This window comes from Trichomycterus rosablanca, chromosome 22 (assembly GCF_030014385.1).
Source record: "Trichomycterus rosablanca isolate fTriRos1 chromosome 22, fTriRos1.hap1, whole genome shotgun sequence".
Taxonomy (NCBI): domain Eukaryota; kingdom Metazoa; phylum Chordata; class Actinopteri; order Siluriformes; family Trichomycteridae; genus Trichomycterus; species Trichomycterus rosablanca.
The window spans coordinates 11,356,984-11,382,289 of NC_086009.1; positions in this window are offsets into that span (position 1 = coordinate 11,356,984).

The following is a 25,306-nucleotide window of genomic DNA, read 5'->3' on the forward strand; positions in this document are numbered from 1 at the left end:
TGTTTAGTTTTATATCTTTATGTGTTATACTTGGTTTTGCAAGTTGTTAAATGAGTTTTCAGCCAAGGAGTAGCTCAAAATATCGTGTTTAAAGACACCAGAAGAGCATATTGTGAGATTAAATGTACACACTGAGAAACTTGTTTTGAACGTTAATAAATGAAATACCAGGTTTCAGACGTTAATAAATGAAATATCAGCAATGGAATAGCTTAAAATGACTGCTTTAAGAACTTTAGAAAGCAATTTTTTATTTGTATTTTACACCTATTTTACTGTCCTTGTTTCAGAACGTTTAATTCTTTTTTATCACGAGAGAAGCACCAAAAAATCATTTTATGCAAACATGCAGTGCATTGAGTGTTTCTTTGCATGTAACCTTAACAAGAAGACACTTGGTTTTGATGTTTTAAAGGAATGATCAAAACCCAACAAGCTTAAAACACATTGTTCAGCACACAAGAAAAGCCTTTTTGTGATATCAAATGTACAGACTACTTTACTTGATTTTGGATGATGTCAAATAAATTTTCATTTCTGGACAATCTTTTTTAGAGGCTAATAAATGAAATGCAAACAGTGGAGAAGCTTACAACCGTTTTAAGCTTCTGACAAAAGCATTTTTTGAATTTGGATTTATCCCTTACTTAAAAGTTGATCCTTGTAAAAGGTCGTCGTTAAATGCTTTGTCAGCAATTGAGAGGCTCAAAAAAAATTTTGAGGTGAATGAGAAGTTACTTTTGTGTCTTTGTTTAGTTTTATATCTTTATGTGTTATACTTGGTTTTGCAAGTTGTTAAATGAGTTTTCAGCCAAGGAGAAGCTCAAAATATCGTGTTTAAACACACCAGAAGAGCATATTGTGAAATTAAAGGTACACACTGAGAAACTTGTTTTGGACGTTAATAAATGAAATACCAAAACTAGAGAAGCCTAAAAACCGTTTTAAGCACCTGAGAAAATCATTTTTTTGAATGTGTATGTATGCCCTACTTAAGAAGTTGATACCTTTTTAAGGTCATCGTAAAGTGCTTCCTCAGCGCATGAGAGGCACAAAAAAGCATTTGAAGCGAACGAGAAGTGCATTTTGTCTTTTTGTATCTTCCTATGACTTTTTCTGTTATACTTGGTTTTGCAAGTTGTTAAATGAGTTTTCAGCCAAGGAGAAGCTCAAAATATCGTGTTTAAAGACACCAGAAGAGCATATTGTGAGATTAAATGTACACACTGAGAAACTTGTTTTGGACGTTAATAAATGAAATATCAGGTTTCAGACGTTAATAAATGAAATACCAGCAATGGAATAGCTTAAAATTACTGCTTTAAGAACTTTAGAGAGCAATTTTTTATTTGTAGTTTACACCTATTTTACTGTCCTTGTTTCAGAACGTTTAATTCTTTTTTATCACGAGAGAAGCACCAAAAAATCATTTTATGCAAACAAGCAGTGCATTGAGTGTTTCTTTGCATGTTTGTGTAACCTTAACAAGAAGACACTTGGTTTTGATGTTTTAAAGGAATGATCAAAACCCAACAAGCTTAAAACACATTGTTCAGCACACAAGAAAAGCCTTTTTGTGATATCAAATGTACAGACTACTTTACTTGATTTTGGATGATGTCAAATAAATTTTCATTTCTGGACAATCTTTTTTAGAGGCTAATAAATGAAATGCAAACAGTGGAGAAGCTTACAACCGTTTTAAGCTTCTGACAAAAGCATTTTTTGAATTTTGGATTTATCCCTTACTTAAAAGTTGATCCTTGTTAAAGGTCGTCGTTAAATGCATTGTAAACGCTTGAGAGTATCAAAAAAACATTTAAAGTGAACGAGAAGTTACTTTTGTGTCTTTGTTTAGTTTTATATCTTTATGTGTTATACTTGGTTTTGCAAGTTGTTAAATGAGTTTTCAGCCAAGGAGTAGCTCAAAATATCGTGTTTAAAGACACCAGAAGAGCATATTGTGAGATTAAATGTACACACTGAGAAACTTGTTTTGAACGTTAATAAATGAAATACCAACACTAGAAAAGCCTAAAAACCGTTTTAAGCACCTGAGAAAATCATTATTTTAAATGTGTATGTATCCCCTACTTAAAAGTTGATACCTTTTTAAGGTCATCGTTAAGTGCTTCCTCAGCGCATAAGAGGCACAAAAAAGCATTTGAAGCGAACGAGAAGTGCATTTTGTGTTTTTGTGTCTTCACATTACTTTATCTGTTATACTTGGTTTTGGAAGTTGTAAAATGAAATATCAGGTTTTGGACGTTAATAAATGAAATTCCAGCAATGGAATAGCTTAAAATTACTGCTTTAAGAACTTTAGAGAGCAATTTTTTATTTTTATTTTACACCTATTTTACTGTCCTTGTTTAAAAACGTTTAATTCTTTTTCATCACGAGAGAAGCACCAAAAAATCATTTTATGCGAACAAGCAGTGCATTGAGTGTTTCCTGCATGTTTGTGTAACCTTAACAAGAAGACACTTGGTTTTGATGTTTTAAAGGAATGATCAAAACCCAACAAGCTTAAAACACATTGTTCAGCACACAGGAAAAGCCCTTTTGTGATACCGAATGTACAGACTACTTTACTTGATTTTGGATGATGTCAAATACATTTTCATTTCTGGACAATGTTTATTGGAGGCTAATAAATGAAATGCAAACAGTAAAGAAGCTTTCAAACGTTTTTAGCTCCTGACAATAGCATTTTTTTAATTTGGATTTATCCCTTACTTAAAAGTTGATCCTTGTTAAAGGTCGTCGTTAAAAGCACTGTTTGTCAGCGCTTGAGAGGCTCAAAAAAACATTTGAAGTGAACGAAATGTTACTTTTGTGTCTTTGTTTATTTTTATATCTTTATGTGTTATACTTGGTTTTGCAAGTTGTTAAATGAGTTTTCAGCCAAGGAGAAGCTCAAAATATCGTGTTTAAACACACCAGAAGAGCATATTGTGATATTAAATGTACACACTGAGAAACTTGTTTTGGACGTTGATAAATGAAATATCAAAACTAGAGAAGCCTAAAAACCGTTTTAAGCACCTGAGAAAATCATTTTTTTGAATGTGTATGTATCCCCTACTTAAAAGTTGATACCTTTTTAAGGTCACCGTTAAGTGCTTCCTCAGCGCATGAGAGGCACAAAAAAGCATTTGAAGCGAACGAGAAGTGCATTTTGTGTTTTTGTATCTTCCTTTGGCTTTATCTGTTATACTTGGTTTTGGAAGTTGTAAAATGAAATATCAGCACCGAAGACGCTCTAAACAACGTGTTTAAGCCTACGAGATGGCCATTTTGTGATTTTGAATGTACACACTACTTTATTTTGGAAACTTGTTTTTAAACGTTGTCAGTTTTTTTTCCAAACACTTGATTAACTTAAAAAAGGCTTTTAAGCGTTAGAGATAAGCATTTCATGATTTTTTTTATTTTTGTAACTTTACATGCTATAATATTTGTTTTGGACGTTAATAAATGAAATACCAGCAATGGAATAGCTTAAAATGACTGTTTTACGAACATTAGAAAGCAATTTTTTATTTGTATCTTGTTTAAAAACGTTTAATTCTTTTTCATCACAAGAGACGCACCAAAAAATTATTTTATGCGAACAAGCAGTGCATTGAGTGTTTCCTTGCATGTTTGTGTAACCTTAACAAGAAGACACTTGGTTTTGATGTTTTAAAGGAATGATCAAAACCCAACAAGCTAAAAACACATTGTTCAGCACACAAGAAAAGCCTTTTTGTGATACCAAATGTACAGACTACTTTACTTGTTTTTGGATGATGTCAAATAAATTTGCATTCCTGGACAATCTTTTTTAGAGGCTAATGAATGAAATGCAAACAGTGGAGAAGCTTACAACCGTTTTAAGCTTCTGACAAAAGCATTTTTTTAATTTTGGATTTATCCCTTACTTAAAAGTTGATCCTTGTCGTCGTTAAATGCATTGTAAACGCTTGAGAGTATCAAAAAAACATTTAAAGTGAACGAGAAGTTACTTTTGTGTCTTTGTTTAGTTTTACATCTTTATGTGTTATACTTGGTTTTGCAAGTTGTTAAATGAGTTTTCAGCCAAGGAGTAGCTCAAAATATCGTGTTTAAAGACACCAGAAGAGCATATTGTGAGATTAAATGTACACACTGAGAAACTTGTTTTGAACGTTAATAAATGAAATACCAACACTAGAAAAGCCTAAAAACCGTTTTAAGCACCTGAGAAAATCATTATTTTAAATGTGTATGTATCCCCTACTTAAAAGTTGATACCTTTTTAAGGTCATCGTTAAGTGCTTCCTCAGCGCATGAGAGGCACAAAAAAGCATTTGAAGCGAACGAGAAGTGCATTTTGTGTTTTTGTGTCTTCACATTACTTTATCTGTTATACTTGGTTTTGGAAGTTGTAAAATGAAATATCAGGTTTTGGACGTTAATAAATGAAATACCAGCAATGGAATAGCTTAAAATTACTGCTTTAAGAACTTTAGAGAGCAATTTTTTATTTTTATTTTACACCTATTTTACTGTCCTTGTTTAAAAACGTTTAATTCTTTTTCATCACGAGAGAAGCACCAAAAAATTATTTTATGCGAACAAGCAGTGCATTGAGTGTTTCCTGCATGTTTGTGTAACCTTAACAAGAAGACACTTGGTTTTGATGTTTTAAAGGAATGATCAAAACCCAACAAGCTTAAAACACATTGTTCAGCACACAGGAAAAGCCCTTTTGTGATACCGAATGTACAGACTACTTTACTTGATTTTGGATGATGTCAAATACATTTTCATTTCTGGACAATCTTTTTTGGAGGCTAATGAATGAAATGCAAACAGTAAAGAAGCTTACAAACGTTTTTAGCTCCTGACAATAGCATTTTTTTAATTTGGATTTATCCCTTACTTAAAAGTTGATCCTTGTTAAAGGTCGTCGTTAAAAGCACTGTTTGTCAGCGCTTGAGAGGCTCAAAAAAACATTTGAAGTGAACGAAATGTTACTTTTGTGTCTTTGTTTATTTTTATATCTTTATGTGTTATACTTGGTTTTGCAAGTTGTTAAATGAGTTTTCAGCCAAGGAGAAGCTCAAAATATCGTGTTTAAACACACCAGAAGAGCATATTGTGATATTAAATGTACACACTGAGAAACTTGTTTTGGACGTTGATAAATGAAATATCAAAACTAGAGAAGCCTAAAAACCGTTTTAAGCACCTGAGAAAATCATTTTTTTGAATGTGTATGTATCCCCTACTTAAAAGTTGATACCTTTTTAAGGTCATCGTTAAGTGCTTCCTCAGCGCATGAGAGGCACAAAAAAGCATTTGAAGCGAACGAGAAGTGCATTTTGTGTTTTTGTATCTTCCTTTGGCTTTATCTGTTATACTTCGTTTTGGAGGTTGTAAAATGAAATATCAGCACCGAAGACGCTCCAAACAACGTGTTTAAGCCTACGAGATGGCCATTTTGTGATTTTGAATGTACACACTACTTTATTTTGGAAACTTGTTTTTAAACGTTGTCAGTTTTTTTTCCAAACACTTGATTAACTTAAAAAAGGCTTTTAAGCGTTAGAGATAAGCATTTCATGATTTTTTTTATTTTTATAACTTTACATGCTATAATATTTGTTTTGGACGTTAATAAATGAAATACCAGCAATGGAATAGCTTAAAATGACTGTTTTACGAACATTAGAAAGCAATTTTTTATTTGTATCTTGTTTAAAAACGTTTAATTCTTTTTCATCACAAGAGACGCACCAAAAAATTATTTTATGCGAACAAGCAGTGCATTGAGTGTTTCCTTGCATGTTTGTGTAACCTTAACAAGAAGACACTTGGTTTTGATGTTTTAAAGGAATGATCAAAACCCAACAAGCTAAAAACACATTGTTCAGCACACAAGAAAAGCCTTTTTGTGATACCGAATGTACAGACTACTTTACTTGTTTTTGGATGATGTCAAATAAATTTGCATTCCTGGACAATCTTTTTTAGAGGCTAATGAATGAAATGCAAACAGTGGAGAAGCTTACAACCGTTTTAAGCTTCTGACAAAAGCATTTTTTGAATTTTGGATTTATCCCTTACTTAAAAGTTGATCCTTGTCGTCGTTAAATGCATTGTAAACGCTTGAGAGTATCAAAAAAACATTTAAAGTGAACGAGAAGTTACTTTTGTGTCTTTGTTTAGTTTTATATCTTTATGTGTTATACTTGGTTTTGCAAGTTGTTAAATGAGTTTTCAGCCAAGGAGTAGCTCAAAATATCGTGTTTAAAGACACCAGAAGAGCATATTGTGAGATTAAATGTACACACTGAGAAACTTGTTTTGAACGTTAATAAATGAAATACCAACACTAGAAAAGCCTAAAAACCGTTTTAAGCACCTGAGAAAATCATTATTTTAAATGTGTATGTATCCCCTACTTAAAAGTTGATACCTTTTTAAGGTCATCGTTAAGTGCTTCCTCAGCGCATGAGAGGCACAAAAAAGCATTTGAAGAGAACGAGAAGTGCATTTTGTGTTTTTGTGTCTTCACATTACTTTATCTGTTATACTTGGTTTTGGAAGTTGTAAAATGAAATATCAGGTTTTAGACGTTAATAAATGAAATACCAGCAATGGCATAGCTTAAAATGACTGCTTTAAGAACTTTAGAAAGCAATTTTTTTATTTGTATTTTACACCTATTTTACTGTCCTTGTTTAAGAACGTTTAATTCTTTTTCATCACGAGAGAAGCACCAAAAAATCATTTTATGCAAACAAGAAGTGCATTGAGTGTTTCCTTGCATGTTTGTGTAACCTTAACAAGAAGACAATTGGTTTTGATGTTTTAAAGGAATGAACAAAACCCAACAAACTTAAAACACATTGTTCAGCACACAAGAAAAGCCCTTTTGTGATACCGAATGTACAGACTACTTTACTTGATTTTGGATGATGTCAAATAAATTTTCATTCCTGGACAATCTTTTTTGGAGGCTAATGAATAAAATGCAAACAGTGGAGAAACTTACAATCGTTTTAAGCTCCGACAAAAGCATTTTTTTAATTTGGATTTATCCCTTACTTAAAAGTTGATAATTGTTAAAGGTCGTCGTTAAATGCTTTGCAAACGCTTGAGAGGCTCATAAAAAAAATTTGAGGTGAACGAGAAGTTACTTTTGTGTCTTTGTTTAGTTTTATATCTTTGTGTGTTATACTTGGTTTAGCAAGTTTTTAAATGAGTTTTCAGCCAAGGAGAAGCTCAAAATATCGTGTTTAAAGACACCAGAAGAGCATATTGTGAGATTAAATGTACACACTGAGAAACTTGTTTTGGACGTTAATAAATGAAATACCAGGTTTCAGACGTTAATAAATGAAATACCAGCAATGGAATAGCTTAAAATGACTGCTTTAAGAACTTTAGAAAGCAACTTTTTATTTGTATTTTACACCTATTTTACTGTCCTTGTTTCAGAACGTTTAATTCTTTTTTATCACGAGAGAAGCACCAAAAAATCATTTTATGCAAACAAGCAGTGCATTAAGTGTTTCTTTGCATGTAACCTTAACAAGAAGACACTTGGTTTTGATGTTTTAAAGCAATGATCAAAACCCAACAAGCTTAAAACACATTGTTTCAGCACACAAGAAAAGCCTTTTTGTGATACCGAATGTACAGACTACTTTACTTGATTTTGGATGATGTCAAAAAAATTTTTATTCCTACACATCCTTTTTTGGAGGCTAATGAATGAAATGCAAACAGTGGAGAAGCTTACAACCGTTTTAAGCTTCTGACAAAAGCATTTTTTCAATTTGAATTTATCCCTTACTTAAAAGTTGATCCTTGTTAAAGGTCGTCGTTAAAGGCTTTGTCAGCGCTTGAGAGTTTCAAAAAAACATTTGAAGTGAACGAGAAGTTACTTTTGTTTCTTTGTTTAGTTTTATATCTTTATGTGTTATACTTGGTTTTGCAAGTTGTTAAATGAGTTTTCAGCCAAGGAGAAGCTCAAAATATCGTGTTTAAACACACCAGAAGAGCATATTGTGATATTAAATGTACACACTAAGAAACTTGTTTTGGACGTTAATAAATGAAATACAAAAACTAGAGAAGCCTAAAAACAGTTTTAAGCACCTGAGAAAATAATTTTTTTGAATGTTTGTATCCCCTACTTAAAAGTTGATAACTTTTTAAGGTCATCGTTAAGTGCTTCCTCAGCGCATGAGAGGCACATAAAAGCATTTGAAGCGAACGAGAAGTGCATTTTGTGTTTTTGTATCTTCCTATGACTTTATCTGTTATACTTGGTTTTGGAAGTTGTAAAATGAAATATCAGGTTTTAGACGTTAATAAAAAAAAATACCAGCAATGGAATAGCTTAAAATGACTGCTTTAAGAACTTTAGAGAGCAATTTTTTATTTGTATTTTACACCTATTTTACTGACCTTGTTTAAGAACGTTTAATTCTTTTTCATCACGAGAGAAGCACCAAAAAACCTTTTTATGCAAACAAGAAGTGCATTGAGTGTTTCCTTGCATGTTTGTGTAACCTTAACAAGAAGATACTCGGTTTTGATGTTTTAAAGGAATGATCAAAACCCAACAAGCTTAAAACACATTGTTTCAGCACACAAGAAAAGCCTTTTTGTGATACCGAATGTACAGACTACTTTACTTGATTTTGGATGATGTCAAATAAATTTTCATTCCTGCACAATCTTTTTTAGAGGTTAATGAATGAAATGCAAACAGTGGAGAAGCTTACTACAACCGTTTTAAGCTCCTGACAAAAGTATTTTTTCAATTTGGATTTATACCTTACTTAAAAGTTGATCCTTGTTAAAGGTCGTCGTTAAATGCTTTGTCAGCGCTTGAGAGTATCAAAAAAACATTTGAAGTGAACGAGAAGTTACTTTTGTGTCTTTGTTTAGTTGTATATCTTTATGTGTTATACTTGGTTTTGCAAGTTGTTAAATGAGTTTTCAGCCAAGGAGAAGCTCAAAATATCGTGTTTAAACACACCAGAAGAGCATATTGTGATATTAAATGTACACACTGAGAAACATGTTTTGGACGTTAATAAATGAAATACCAGCTATCAGACGTTAATAAATGAAATACCAGCAATGGAATAGCTTAAAATGACTGCTTTAAGAACTTTAGAGAGCAATTTTTTATTTGTATGTTACACCTATCTTGTTTAAAAACGTTTAATTCTTTTTCATCACGAGAGACGCACCAAAAAATTATTTTATGCGAACAAGCAGTGCATTGAGTGTTTCCTTGCATGTTTGTGTAACCTTAACAAGAAGACACTTGGTTTTGATGTTTTAAAGGAATGATCAAAACCCAACAAGCTTAAAACATATTGTTCAGCACACAAGAAAAGCCTTTTTGTGATACCGAATGTACAGACTACTTTACTTGATTTTGGATGATGTCAAATAAATTTTCATTCCTGGACAATTTTTTTTGGAGGTTAATGAATGAAATGCAAACAGTGGAGAAGCTTACAACCGTTTTAAGCTCCTGACAAAAGCATTTTTTCAATTTGGATTTATCCCTTACTTAAAAGTTGATCCATGTTAAAGGTCGTCGTTAAATGCATTGTAAACGCTTGAGAGGCTCATAAAAAAAATTTGAAGTGAACGAGAAGTTACTTTTGTGTTCTTGTTTAGTTTTATATCTTTATGTGTTATACTTGGTTTTGCAAGTTGTTAAATGAGTTTTCAGCCAAGCAGAAGCTCAAAATATCGTGTTTAAACACACCAGAAGAGCATATTGTGATGTTAAATGTTTACACTGAGAAAATTGTTTTGGACGTTAATAAATGAAATACAAAAACTAGAGAAGCCTTAAAACCGTTTTAAGCACCTGAGAAAATCATTTTTTGAATGTTTGTATCCCCTACTTAAAAGTTGATAACTTTTTAAGGTCATCGTTAAGTGCTTCCTCAGCGCATGAGAGGCACAAAAAAGCATTTGAAGCGAACGAGAAGTGCATTTTGTGTTTTTGTATCGTCCTATGACTTTATCTGTTATACTTGGTTTTGGAAGTTGTAAAATGAAATATCAGGTTTTGGACGTTAATAAAAGAAATACCAGCAATGGAATAGCTTAAAATGACTGCTTTAAGAACTTTAGAGAGCAATTTTTTTTTGTGTTTTACACATATTTTACTGTCCTTGTTTAAGAACGTTTAATTCTTTTTCATCACGAGAGAAGCACCAAAAAATCATTTTATTCGAACAAGCAGTGCATTGAGTGTTTCCTTGCATGTTTGTGTAACCTTAACAAAAAGACACTTGGTTTTGATGTTTTAAAGGAATGATCAAAACCCAACAAGCCTAAAACACATTGTTCAGCACACAAGAAAAGCCATTTTGTGATACCGAATGTACAGACTACTTTACTTGATTTTGGATGATGTCAAATACATTTTGATTTTTTGACAATCTTTTTTGGAGGCTAATGAATGAAATGCAAACAGTGGAGAAGCTTACAACCGTTTTAAGCTCCTGACAAAAGCATTTTTTCAATTTGGATTTATCCCTTACTTAAAAGTTGATTTTTGTAAAAGGTCGTCGTTAAAAGCACTGTTTGTCAGCGCTTGAGAGGCTCAAAAAAACATTTGAAGTGAACGAGAAGTTACTTTTGTGTCCTTGTTTAGTTTTATATCTTTATGTGTTATACTTGGTTTTGCAAGTTTTTAAATGAGTTTTCAGCCAAGGAGAAGCTCAAAATATCGTCTTTAAACACACCAGAAAAGCATATTGTAATATTAAATGTACACACTGAGAAACTTGTTTTGCACGTTAATAAATGAAATACAAAAACTAAAGAAGCCGTTTTAAGCACCTGAGAAAATGATTTTTTTTAATGTTTGTATCCCCTACTTAAAAGTTGATAACTTTTTAAGGTCATCGTTAAATGCTTCCTCAGCGCATGAGAGGCACAAAAAAGCATTTGAAGCGAACGAGAAGTGCATTTTGTGTTTTTGTATCTTCCTTTGGCTTTATCTGTTATACTTGGTTTTGGAAGTTGTAAAATGAAATATCAGCACCGAAGACGCTCCAAACAACGTGTTTAAGCCTACGAGATGGCCATTTTGTGATTTTGAATGTACACACTACTTTATTTTGGAAACTTGTTTTTAAACGTTGTCAGTTTTTTTTCCAAACACTTGATTAACTTAAAAAAGGCTTTTAAGCGTTAGAGATAAGCATTTCATGATTTTTTTTATTTTTGTAACTTTACATGCTATAATATTTGTTTTGGACGTTAATAAATGAAATACCAGCAATGGAATAGCTTAAAATGACTGTTTTACGAACATTAGAAAGCAATTTTTTATTTGTATCTTGTTTAAAAACGTTTAATTCTTTTTCATCACAAGAGACGCACCAAAAAATTATTTTATGCGAACAAGCAGTGCATTGAGTGTTTCCTTGCATGTTTGTGTAACCTTAACAAGAAGACACTTGGTTTTGATGTTTTAAAGGAATGATCAAAACCCAACAAGCTAAAAACACATTGTTCAGCACACAAGAAAAGCCTTTTTGTGATACCGAATGTACAGACTACTTTACTTGTTTTTGGATGATGTCAAATAAATTTGCATTCCTGGACAATCTTTTTTAGAGGCTAATGAATGAAATGCAAACAGTGGAGAAGCTTACAACCGTTTTAAGCTTCTGACAAAAGCATTTTTTGAATTTTGGATTTATCCCTTACTTAAAAGTTGATCCTTGTCGTCGTTAAATGCATTGTAAACGCTTGAGAGTATCAAAAAAACATTTAAAGTGAACGAGAAGTTACTTTTGTGTCTTTGTTTAGTTTTATATCTTTATGTGTTATACTTGGTTTTGCAAGTTGTTAAATGAGTTTTCAGCCAAGGAGTAGCTCAAAATATCGTGTTTAAAGACACCAGAAGAGCATATTGTGAGATTAAATGTACACACTGAGAAACTTGTTTTGAACGTTAATAAATGAAATACCAACACTAGAAAAGCCTAAAAACCGTTTTAAGCACCTGAGAAAATCATTATTTTAAATGTGTATGTATCCCCTACTTAAAAGTTGATACCTTTTTAAGGTCATCGTTAAGTGCTTCCTCAGCGCATGAGAGGCACAAAAAAGCATTTGAAGCGAACGAGAAGTGCATTTTGTGTTTTTGTGTCTTCACATTACTTTATCTGTTATACTTGGTTTTGGAAGTTGTAAAATGAAATATCAGGTTTTGGACGTTAATAAATGAAATACCAGCAATGGAATAGCTTAAAATGACTGCTTTAAGAACTTTAGAGAGCAATTTTTTATTTTTATTTTACACCTATTTTACTGTCCTTGTTTAAAAACGTTTAATTCTTTTTCATCACGAGAGAAGCACCAAAAAATTATTTTATGCGAACAAGCAGTGCATTGAGTGTTTCCTGCATGTTTGTGTAACCTTAACAAGAAGACACTTGGTTTTGATGTTTTAAAGGAATGATCAAAACCCAACAAGCTTAAAACACATTGTTCAGCACACAGGAAAAGCCCTTTTGTGATACCGAATGTACAGACTACTTTACTTGATTTTGGATGATGTCAAATAAATTTTCATTCCTGGACAATCTTTTTTGGAGGCTAATGAATGAAATGCAAACAGTAAAGAAGCTTACAAACGTTTTTAGCTCATGACAATAGCATTTTTTTAATTTGGATTTATCCCTTACTTAAAAGTTGATCCTTGTTAAAGGTCGTCGTTAAAAGCACTGTTTGTCAGCGCTTGAGAGGCTCAAAAAAACATTTGAAGTGAACGAAATGTTACTTTTGTGTCTTTGTTTATTTTTATATCTTTATGTGTTATACTTGGTTTTGCAAGTTGTTAAATGAGTTTTCAGCCAAGGAGAAGCTCAAAATATCGTGTTTAAAGACACCAGAAGAGCATATTGTGATATTAAATGTACACACTGAGAAACTTGTTTTGGACGTTGATAAATGAAATATCAAAACTAGAGAAGCCTAAAAACCGTTTTAAGCACCTGAGAAAATCATTTTTTTGAATGTGTATGTATCCCCTACTTAAAAGTTGATACCTTTTTAAGGTCATCGTTAAGTGCTTCCTCAGCGCATGAGAGGCACAAAAAAGCATTTGAAGCGAACGAGAAGTGCATTTTGTGTTTTTGTATCTTCCTTTGGCTTTATCTGTTATACTTGGTTTTGGAAGTTGTAAAATGAAATATCAGCACCGAAGACGCTCCAAACAACGTGTTTAAGCCTACGAGATGGCCATTTTGTGATTTTGTATGTACACACTACTTTATTTTGGAAACTTGTTTTTAAACGTTGTCAGTTTTTTTTCCAAACACTTGATTAACTTAAAAAAGGCTTTTAAGCGTTAGAGATAAGCATTTCATGATTTTTTTTATTTTTATAACTTTACATGCTATAATATTTGTTTTGGACGTTAATAAATGAAATACCAGCAATGGAATAGCTTAAAATGACTGTTTTACGAACATTAGAAAGCAATTTTTTATTTGTATCTTGTTTAAAAACGTTTAATTCTTTTTCATCACAAGAGACGCACCAAAAAATTATTTTATGCGAACAAGCAGTGCATTGAGTGTTTCCTTGCATGTTTGTGTAACCTTAACAAGAAGACACTTGGTTTTGATGTTTTAAAGGAATGATCAAAACCCAACAAGCTTAAAACACATTGTTCAGCACACAGGAAAAGCCCTTTTGTGATACCGAATGTACAGACTACTTTACTTGATTTTGGATGATGTCAAATACATTTTAATTTCTGGACAATCTTTTTTGGAGGCTAATGAATGAAATGCAAACAGTAAAGAAGCTTACAAGCGTTTTTAGCTCCTGACAATAGCATTTTTTCAATTTGGATTTATCCCTTACTTAAAAGTTGATCCATGTTAAAGGTCGTCGTTAAATGCATTGTAAACGCTTGAGAGTATCAAAAAAACATTTAAAGTGAACGAGAAGTTACTTTTGTGTCTTTGTTTAGTTTTATATCTTTATGTGTTATACTTGGTTTTGCAAGTTGTTAAATGAGTTTTCAGCCAAGGAGTAGCTCAAAATATCGTGTTTAAAGACACCAGAAGAGCATATTGTGAGATTAAATGTACACACTGAGAAACTTGTTTTGAACGTTAATAAATGAAATACCAACACTAGAAAAGCCTAAAAACCGTTTTAAGCACCTGAGAAAATCATTATTTTAAATGTGTATGTATCCCCTACTTAAAAGTTGATACCTTTTTAAGGTCATCGTTAAGTGCTTCCTCAGCGCATGAGAGGCACAAAAAAGCATTTGAAGCGAACGAGAAGTGCATTTTGTGTTTTTGTGTCTTCACATTACTTTATCTGTTATACTTGGTTTTGGAAGTTGTAAAATGAAATATCAGGTTTTGGACGTTAATAAATGAAATACCAGCAATGGAATAGCTTAAAATTACTGCTTTAAGAACTTTAGAGAGCAATTTTTTATTTTTATTTTACACCTATTTTACTGTCCTTGTTTAAAAACGTTTAATTCTTTTTCATCACGAGAGAAGCACCAAAAAATTATTTTATGCGAACAAGCAGTGCATTGAGTGTTTCCTGCATGTTTGTGTAACCTTAACAAGAAGACACTTGGTTTTGATGTTTTAAAGGAATGATCAAAACCCAACAAGCTTAAAACACATTGTTCAGCACACAAGAAAAGCCTTTTTGTGATATTGAATGTACAGACTACATTACTTGATTTTGGATGATGTCAAATAAATTTTCATTCCTGGACAATTTTTTTTGGAGGTTAATGAATGAAATGCAAACAGTGGAGAAGCTTACAACCGTTTTAAGCTCCTGACAAAAGTATTTTTTCAATTTGGATTTATCCCTTACTTAAAAGTTGATCCATGTTAAAGGTCGTCGTTAAATGCATTGTAAACGCTTGAGAGGCTCATAAAAAAAATTTGAAGTGAACGAGAAGTTACTTTTGTGTCCTTGTTTAGTTTTATATCTTTATGTGTTATACTTGGTTTTGCAAGTTGTTAAATGAGTTTTCAGCCAAGCAGAAGCTCAAAATATCGTGTTTAAACACACCAGAAGAGCATATTGTGATGTTAAATGTTTACACTGAGAAAATTGTTTTGGACGTTAATAAATGAAATACAAAAACTAGAGAAGCCTTAAAACCGTTTTAAGCACCTGAGAAAATCATTTTTTGAATGTTTGTATCCCCTACTTAAAAGTTGATAACTTTTTAAGGTCATCGTTAAGTGCTTCCTCAGCGCATGAGAGGCACAAAAAAGCATTTGAAGCGAACGAGAAGTGCATTTAGTGTTTTTGTATCTTCCTATGACTTTATCTGTTATACTTGGTTTTGGAAGTTGTAAAATGAAATATCAGGTTTTGGACGTTAATAAAAGAAATACCAGCAATGGAATAGCTTAAAATGACTGCTTTAAGAACTTTAGAGAGCAATTTTTTTTTGTGTTTTACACATATTTTACTGTCCTTGTTTAAGAACGTTTAATTCTTTTTCATCACGAGAGAAGCACCAAAAAATCATTTTATTCGAACAAGCAGTGCATTGAGTGTTTCCTTGCATGTTTGTGTAACCTTAACAAAAAGACACTTGGTTTTGATGTTTTAAAGGAATGATCAAAACCCAACAAGCCTAAAACACATTGTTCAGCACACAAGAAAAGCCATTTTGTGATACCGAATGTACAGACTACTTTACTTGATTTTGGATGATGTCAAATACATTTTGATTTTTTGACAATCTTTTTTGGAGGCTAATGAATGAAATGCAAACAGTGGAGAAGCTTACAACCGTTTTAAGCTCCTGACAAAAGCATTTTTTCAATTTGGATTTATCCCTTACTTAAAAGTTGATTTTTGTAAAAGGTCGTCGTTAAAAGCACTGTTTGTCAGCGCTTGAGAGGCTCAAAAAAACATTTGAAGTGAACGAGAAGTTACTTTTGTGTCCTTGTTTAGTTTTATATCTTTATGTGTTATACTTGGTTTTGCAAGTTTTTAAATGAGTTTTCAGCCAAGGAGAAGCTCAAAATATCGTCTTTAAACACACCAGAAAAGCATATTGTAATATTAAATGTACACACTGAGAAACTTGTTTTGGACGTTAATAAATGAAATACAAAAACTAAAGAAGCCGTTTTAAGCACCTGAGAAAATGATTTTTTTAAATGTTTGTATCCCCTACTTAAAAGTTGATAACTTTTTAAGGTCATCGTTAAATGCTTCCTCAGCGCATGAGAGGCACAAAAAAGCATTTGAAGCGAACGAGAAGTGCATTTTGTGTTTTTGTATCTTCCTATGACTTCCTATGAAGCGAACGAGAAGTGCATTTTGTGTTTTTGTATCTTCCTATGACTTTCTATGACTTTTATACTTGGTTTTGGAAGTTGTCAAATGAAATATCAGGTTTTGGACGTTAATAAAAAAAAATACCAGCAATGGAATAGCTTAAAATGACTGCTTTAAGAACTTTAGAAAGCAATTTTTTTATTTGTATTTTACACCTATTTTACTGTCCTTGTTTAAGAACGTTTAATTCTTTTTCATCACGAGAGACGGACCAAAAATCATTTTATGCAAACAAGAAGTGCATTGAGGGTTTCCTTGCATGTTTGTGTAACCTTAACAAGAAGACAATTGGTTTTGATGTTTTAAAGGAATGATCAAAACCCAACAAGCTTAAAACACGTTGTTCAGCACACAATAAAAGCCTTTTTGTGATACCGAATGTACAGACTACTTTACTTTATTTTTGATGATGTCAAATACATTTTGATTTTTTGACTATCATTTTTGGAGGCTAATGAATGAAATGCAAACAGTGGAGAAGCTTACAACCGTTTTAAGCTCCTGACAAAAGCATTTTTTCAATTTGGATTTATCCCTTACTTAAAAGTTGATTTTTGTAAAAGGTCGTCGTTAAAAGCACTGTTTGTCAGCGCTTGAGAGGCTCAAAAAAACATTTGAAGTGAACGAGAAGTTACTTTTGTGTCTTTGTTTAGTTTTATATCTTTATGTGTTATACTTGGTTTTGCAAGTTGTTAAATGAGTTTTTAGCCAAGGAGAAGCTCAAAATATCGTGTTTAAACACACCAGAAGAGCATATTGTCATATTAAATGTACACACTGAGAAACGTGTTTTGGACGTTAATAAATGAAATATCAGGTTTTGGACGTTACTAAATGAAATACCAGCAATGAAATAGCTTAAAATTACTGCTTTAAGAACTTTAGAGAGCAATTTTTTATTTATATTTTACACCTATTTTACTGTCCTTGTTTTAGAACGTTTAATTCTTTTTCATAACGAGAGAAGCACCAAAAAATCTTTTTATGCAATCAAGAAGTGCATTGAGTGTTTCCTTGCATGTTTGTGTAATCTTAACAAGAAGATGCTCGGTTTTGATGTTTTAAAGGAATGATCAAAACCCAACAAGCTTAAAACACATTGTTTCAGCACACAAGAAAAGCCTTTTTGTGATACCGAATGTACAGACTACTCTACATGATTTTGGATGATGTCAAATAAATTTTCATTCCTGCACAATCTTTTTTAGAGGTTAATGAATGAAATGCAAACAGTGGAGAAGCTTACTACAACCGTTTTAAGCTCCTGACAAAAGCATTTTTTGAATTTGGATTTATCCCTTACTTAAAAGTTGATCCTTGTAAAAGGTCGTCGTTAAATGCTTTGTCAGCGCTTGAGAGTTTCAAAAAAACATTTGAAGTGAACGAGAAGTTACTTTTGTGTCTTTGTTTAGTTTTATATCTTTATGTGTTATACTTGGTTTTGCAAGTTGTTAAATGAGTTTTCAGCCAAGGAGAAGCTCAAAATATCGTGTTTAAACACACCAGAAGAGCATATTGTGATATTAAATGTACACACTAAGAAACTTGTTTTGGACGTTAATAAATGAAATACAAAAACTAGAGAAGCCGTTTTAAGCACCTGAGAAAATGATTTTTTTGAATGTTTGTATCCCCTACTTAAAAGTTGATAACTTTTTAAGGTCATCGTTACGTGCTTCCTCAGCGCATGAGAGGCACAAAAAAGCATTTAAAGCGAACGAGAAGTGCATTTTGTGTTTTTGTATCTTCCTATGACTTTTTCTGTTATACTTGGTTTTGGAAGTTGTAAAATGAAATATCAGGTTTTGGACGTTAATAAATGAAATACCAGCAATGGAATAGCTTAAAATGACTGCTTTAAGAACTTTACAGAGCAGTTTTTTATTTGTATTTTACACCTATTTAACTGTCCTTGTTTAAGAACGTTTAATTCTTTTTTATCACGAGAGAAGCACCAAAAAATCATTTTATGCAAACAAGCAGTGCATTAAGTGTTTCTTTGCACGTTTGTGTAACCTTAACAAGAACACACTTGGTTTTGATGTTTTAAAGGAATTATCAAAACCCAACAAGCTTAAAACACATTGTTCAGCACACAAGAAAAGCCTTTTTGTGATACCGAATGTACAGACTACTTTACTTGATTTTGGATGATGTCAAATAAATTTTCATTTCTGGACAATCTTTTTTAGAGGCTAATGAATAAAATGCAAACAGTGGAAAAGCTCACAAACGTTTTAAGCTCCTGACAAAAGCATTTTTTCAATTTGGATTTATCCCTTACTTTAAAGTTGATCCTTGTTAAAGGTCGTCGTTAAATGCTTTGTCAGCGCTTGAGAGTTTCAAAAAAACATTTGAAGTGAACGAGAAGTTACTTTTGTGTCTTTGTTAAGTTTTATATCTTTATGTGTTATACTTGGTTTTGCAAGTTGTTAAATGAGTTTTCAGCCAAGGAGAAGCTCAAAATATCGTGTTTAAAGACACCAGAAGAGCATATTGTGAGATTAAATGTACACACTGAGAAACTTGTTTTGGACGTTAATAAATGAAATACCAGCAATGGCATAGCTTAAAATGACTGCTTTAAGAACTTTAGAAAGCAATTTTTTATTTGTAGTTTACACCTATTTTACTGTCCTTGTTTCAGAACGTTTAATTCTTTTTTATCACGAGAGAAGCACCAAAAAATCATTTTATGCAAACAAGCAGTGCATTGAGTGTTTCTTTGCATGTTTGTGTAACCTTAACAAGAAGACACTTGGTTTTGATGTTTTAAAGGAATGATCAAAACCCAACAAGCTTAAAACACATTGTTCAGCACACAAGAAAAGCCTTTTTGTGATATCAAATGTACAGACTGAGAAACTTGTTTTGAACGTTAATAAATGAAATACCAACACTAGAAAAGCCTAAAAACCGTTTTAAGCACCTGAGAAAATCATTATTTTAAATGTGTATGTATCCCCTACTTAAAAGTTGATACCTTTTTAAGGTCATCGTTAAGTGCTTCCTCAGCGCATGAGAGGCACAAAAAAGCATTTGAAGCGAACGAGAAGTGCATTTTGTGTTTTTGTGTCTTCACATTACTTTATCTGTTATACTTGGTTTTGGAAGTTGTAAAATGAAATATCAGGTTTTGGACGTTAATAAATGAAATACCAGCAATGGAATAGCTTAAAATTACTGCTTTAAGAACTTTAGAGAGCAATTTTTTATTTTTATTTTACACTTATTTTACTGTCCTTGTTTAAAAACGTTTAATTCTTTTTCATCACGAGAGAAGCACCAAAAAATCATTTTATGCGAACAAGCAGTGCATTGAGTGTTTCCTGCATGTTTGTGTAACCTTAACAAGAAGACACTTGGTTTTGATGTTTTAAAGGAATGATCAAAACCCAACAAGCTTAAAACACATTGTTCAGCACACAGGAAAAGCCCTTTTGTGATACCGAATGTACAGACTACTTTACTTGATTTTGGATGATGTCAAATAAATTTTCATTTCTGGACAATCTTTTTTGGAGGCTAATGAATGAAATGCAAACAGTAAAGAAGCTTACAAACGTTTTTAGCTCCTGAAAATAGCATTTTTTTAATTTGGATTTATCCCTTACTTAAAAGTTGATCCTTGTTAAAGGTCGTCGTTAAAAGCACTGTTTGTCAGCGCTTGAGAGGCTCAAAAAAACATTTGAAGTGAACGAAATGTTACTTTTGTGTCTTTGTTTATTTTTATATCTTTATGTGTTATACTTGGTTTTGCAAGTTGTTAAATGAGTTTTCAGCCAAGGAGAAGCTCAAAATATCGTGTTTAAACACACCAGAAGAGCATATTGTGATATTAAATGTACACACTGAGAAACTTGTTTTGGACGTTGATAAATGAAATATCAAAACTAGAGAAGCCTAAAAACCGTTTTAAGCACCTGAGAAAATCATTTTTTTGAATGTGTATGTATCCCCTACTTAAAAGTTGATACCTTTTTAAGGTCATCGTTAAGTGCTTCCTCAGCGCATGAGAGGCACAAAAAAGCATTTGAAGCGAACGAGAAGTGCATTTTGTGTTTTTGTATCTTCCTTTGGCTTTATCTGTTATACTTCGTTTTGGAAGTTGTAAAATGAAATATCAGCACCGAAGACGCTCCAAACAACGTGTTTAAGCCTACGAGATGGCCATTTTGTGATTTTGAATGTACACACTACTTTATTTTGGAAACTTGTTTTTAAACGTTGTCAGTTTTTTGTCCAAACACTTGATTAACTTAAAAAAGGCTTTTAAGCGTTAGAGATAAGCATTTCATGATTTTTTTTATTTTTGTAACTTTACATGCTATAAAATTTGTTTTGGACGTTAATAAATGAAATACCAGCAATGGAATAGCTTAAAATGACTGTTTTACGAACATTAGAAAGCAATTTTTTATTTGTATCTTGTTTAAAAACGTTTAATTCTTTTTCATCACAAGAGACGCACCAAAAAATTATTTTATGCGAACAAGCAGTGCATTGAGTGTTTCCTTGCATGTTTGTGTAACCTTAACAAGAAGACACTTGGTTTTGATGTTTTAAAGGAATGATCAAAACCCAACAAGCTAAAAACACATTGTTCAGCACACAAGAAAAGCCTTTTTGTGATACCGAATGTACAGACTACTTTACTTGTTTTTGGATGATGTCAAATAAATTTGCATTCCTGGACAATCTTTTTTAGAGGCTAATGAATGAAATGCAAACAGTGGAGAAGCTTACAACCGTTTTAAGCTTCTGACAAAAGCATTTTTTGAATTTTGGATTTATCCCTTACTTAAAAGTTGATCCTTGTCGTCGTTAAATGCATTGTAAACGCTTGAGAGTATCAAAAAAACATTTAAAGTGAACGAGAAGTTACTTTTGTGTCTTTGTTTAGTTTTATATCTTTATGTGTTATACTTGGTTTTGCAAGTTGTTAAATGAGTTTTCAGCCAAGGAGTAGCTCAAAATATCGTGTTTAAAGACACCAGAAGAGCATATTGTGAGATTAAATGTACACACTGAGAAACTTGTTTTGAACGTTAATAAATGAAATACCAACACTAGAAAAGCCTAAAAACCGTTTTAAGCACCTGAGAAAATCATTATTTTAAATGTGTATGTATCCCCTACTTAAAAGTTGATACCTTTTTAAGGTCATCGTTAAGTGCTTCCTCAGCGCATGAGAGGCACAAAAAAGCATTTGAAGCGAACGAGAAGTGCATTTTGTGTTTTTGTGTCTTCACATTACTTTATCTGTTATACTTGGTTTTGGAAGTTGTAAAATGAAATATCAGGTTTTGGACGTTAATAAATGAAATACCAGCAATGGAATAGCTTAAAATGACTGCTTTAAGAACTTTAGAGAGCAATTTTTTATTTTTATTTTACACCTATTTTACTGTCCTTGTTTAAAAACGTTTAATTCTTTTTCATCACGAGAGAAGCACCAAAAGATTATTTTATGCGAACAAGCAGTGCATTGAGTGTTTCCTGCATGTTTGTGTAACCTTAACAAGAAGACACTTGGTTTTGATGTTTTAAAGGAATGATCAAAACCCAACAAGCTTAAAACACATTGTTCAGCACACAGGAAAAGCCCTTTTGTGATACCGAATGTACAGACTACTTTACTTGATTTTGGATGATGTCAAATACATTTTCATTTCTGGACAATCTTTTTTGGAGGCTAATGAATGAAATGCAAACAGTGGAGAAGCTTACAAACGTTTTTAGCTCCTGACAATAGCATTTTTTTAATTTGGATTTATCCCTTACTTAAATGTTGATCCTTGTTAAAGGTAGTCGTTAAAAGCACTGTTTGTCAGCGCTTGAGAGGCTCAAAAAAACATTTGAAGTGAACGAAAAGTTACTTTTGTGTCTTTGTTTATTTTTATATCTTTATGTGTTATACTTGGTTTTGCAAGTTGTTAAATGAGTTTTCAGCCAAGAAGAAGCTCAAAATATCTTGTTTAAACACACCAGAAGAGCATATTGTGATATTAAATGTACACACTAAGAAACTTCTTTTGGACGTTGATAAATGAAATATCAAAACTAGAGAAGCCTAAAAACCGTTTTAAGCACCTGAGAAAATCATTTTTTTGAATGTGTATGTATCCCCTACTTAAAAGTTGATACCTTTTTAAGGTCATCGTTAAGTGCTTCCTCAGCGCATGAGAGGCACAAAAAAGCATTTGAAGCGAACGAGAAGTGCATTTTGTCTTTTTGTATCTTCCTATGACTTTATCTGTTATACTTGGTTTTGGAAGTTGTAAAAAGAAATATCAGGTTTTGGACGTTAATAAATGAAATACCAGCAATGGAATAGCTTAAAATGACTGCTTTAAGAACTTTAGAGAGCGATTTTTCATTTGTATTTTACACCTATTTTACTGTCCTTGTTTAAGAACGTTTAATTCTTTTTCATCACGAGAGAAGCACCAAAAAATCATTTTATGCAAAAAAGCAGTGCATTGAGAGTTTCCTTGCATGTTTGTGTAACCTTAACAAGAAGACAATTGGTTTTGATGTTTTAAAGGAATGATCAAAACCCAACAAGCTTAAAACACATTGTTCAGCACACAAGAAAAGCCTTTTTGTGATACCGAATGTACAGACTACTTTACTTGATTTTGGATGATGTCAAATACATTTTCATTTCTGGACAATCTTTTTTGGAGGCTAATGAATGAAATGCAAACAGTGGAGAAGCTTACAAACGTTTTTAGCTCCTGACAAAAGCATTTTTTCAATTTGGATTTATCCCTTACTTAAAAGTTGATCCTTGTTAAAGGTCGTCGTTAAATGCTTTGTCAGCGCTTGAGAGTTTCAAAAAAACATTTGAAGTGAACGAGAAGTTACTTTTGTGTCTTTGTTTAGTTTTATATCTTTATGTGTTATACTTGGTTTTGCAAGTTGTTAAATGAATTTTCAGCCAAGGAGAAGCTCAAAATATCGTCTTTAAACACACCAGAAGAGCATATTGTGATATTAAAAGTACACACTGAGAAACTTGTTTTGGACGTTGATAAATGAAATACAAAAACTAGAGAAGCCTAAAAACCGTTTTAAGCACCTGAGAAAATCATTTTTTTGAATGTGTATGTATCCCCTACTTAAAAGTTGATACCTTTTTAAGGTCATCGTTAAGTGCTTCCTCAGCGCATGAGAGGCACAAAAAAGCATTTGAAGCGAACGAGAAGTGCATTTTGTGTTTTTGTATCTTCCTTTGACTTTATCTGTTATACTTGGTTTTGGAAGTTGTAAAATGAAATATCAGCACCGAAGACGCTCCAAACAACGTGTTTAAGCCTACGAGATGGCCATTTTGTGATTTTGAATGTACACACTACTTTATTTTGGAAACTTGTTTTTAAACGTTGTCAGTTTTTTTTCCAAACACTTGATTAACTTAAAAAAGGCTTTTAAGCGTTAGAGATAAGCATTTCATGATTTTTTTTATTTTTGTAACTTTACATGCTATAATATTTGTTTTGGACGTTAATAAATGAAATACCAGCAATGGAATAGCTTAAAATGACTGTTTTACGAACTTTAGAAAGCAATTTTTTATTTGTATCTTGTTTAAAAACGTTTAATTCTTTTTCATCACAAGAGACGCACCAAAAAATTATTTTATGCGAACAAGCAGTGCATTGAGTGTTTCCTTGCATGTTTGTGTAACCTTAACAAGAAGATACTCGCTTTTGATGTTTTAAAGGAATGATCAAAACCCAACAAGCTTAAAACACATTGTTTCAGCACACAAGAAAAGCCTTTTTGTGATACCGAATGTACAGACTACATTACTTGATTTTGGATGATGTCAAATAAATTTTCATTCCTGCACAATCTTTTTTAGAGGTTAATGAATGAAATGCAAACAGTGGAGAAGCTTACTACAATTGTTTTAAGCTCCTGACAAAAGCATTTTTTGAATTTGGATTTATCCCTTACTTAAAAGTTGATCCTTGTTAAAGGTCGTCGTTAAATGCTTTGTCAGCGCTTGAGAGTATCAAAAAAACATTTAAAGTGAACGAGAAGTTACTTTTGTGTCTTTGTTTAGTTTTATATCTTTATGTGTTATACTTGGTTTTGCAAGTTGTTAAATGAGTTTTCAGCCAAGGAGTAGCTCAAAATATCGTGTTTAAAGACACCAGAAGAGCATATTGTGAGATTAAATGTACACACTGAGAAACTTGTTTTGAACGTTAATAAATGAAATACCAGGTTTCAGACGTTAATAAATGAAATATCAGCAATGGAATAGCTTAAAATGACTGCTTTAAGAACTTTAGAAAGCAATTTTTTATTTGTATTTTACACCTATTTTACTGTCCTTGTTTCAGAACGTTTAATTCTTTTTTATCACGAGAGAAGCACCAAAAAATCATTTTATGCAAACATGCAGTGCATTGAGTGTTTCTTTGCATGTAACCTTAACAAGAAGACACTTGGTTTTGATGTTTTAAAGGAATGATCAAAACCCAACAAGCTTAAAACACATTGTTCAGCACACAAGAAAAGCCTTTTTGTGATATCAAATGTACAGACTACTTTACTTGATTTTGGATGATGTCAAATACATTTTCATTTCTGGACAATCTTTTTTGGAGGCTAATGAATGAAATGCAAACAGTAAAGAAGCTTACAAACGTTTTTAGCTCCTGACAATAGCATTTTTTTAATTTGGATTTATCCCTTACTTAAAAGTTGATCCTTGTTAAAGGTCGTCGTTAAAAGCACTGTTTGTCAGCGCTTGAGAGGCTCAAAAAAACATTTGAAGTGAACGAAATGTTACTTTTGTGTCTTTGTTTATTTTTATATCTTTATGTGTTATACTTGGTTTTGCAAGTTGTTAAATGAGTTTTCAGCCAAGGAGAAGCTCAAAATATCGTGTTTAAACACACCA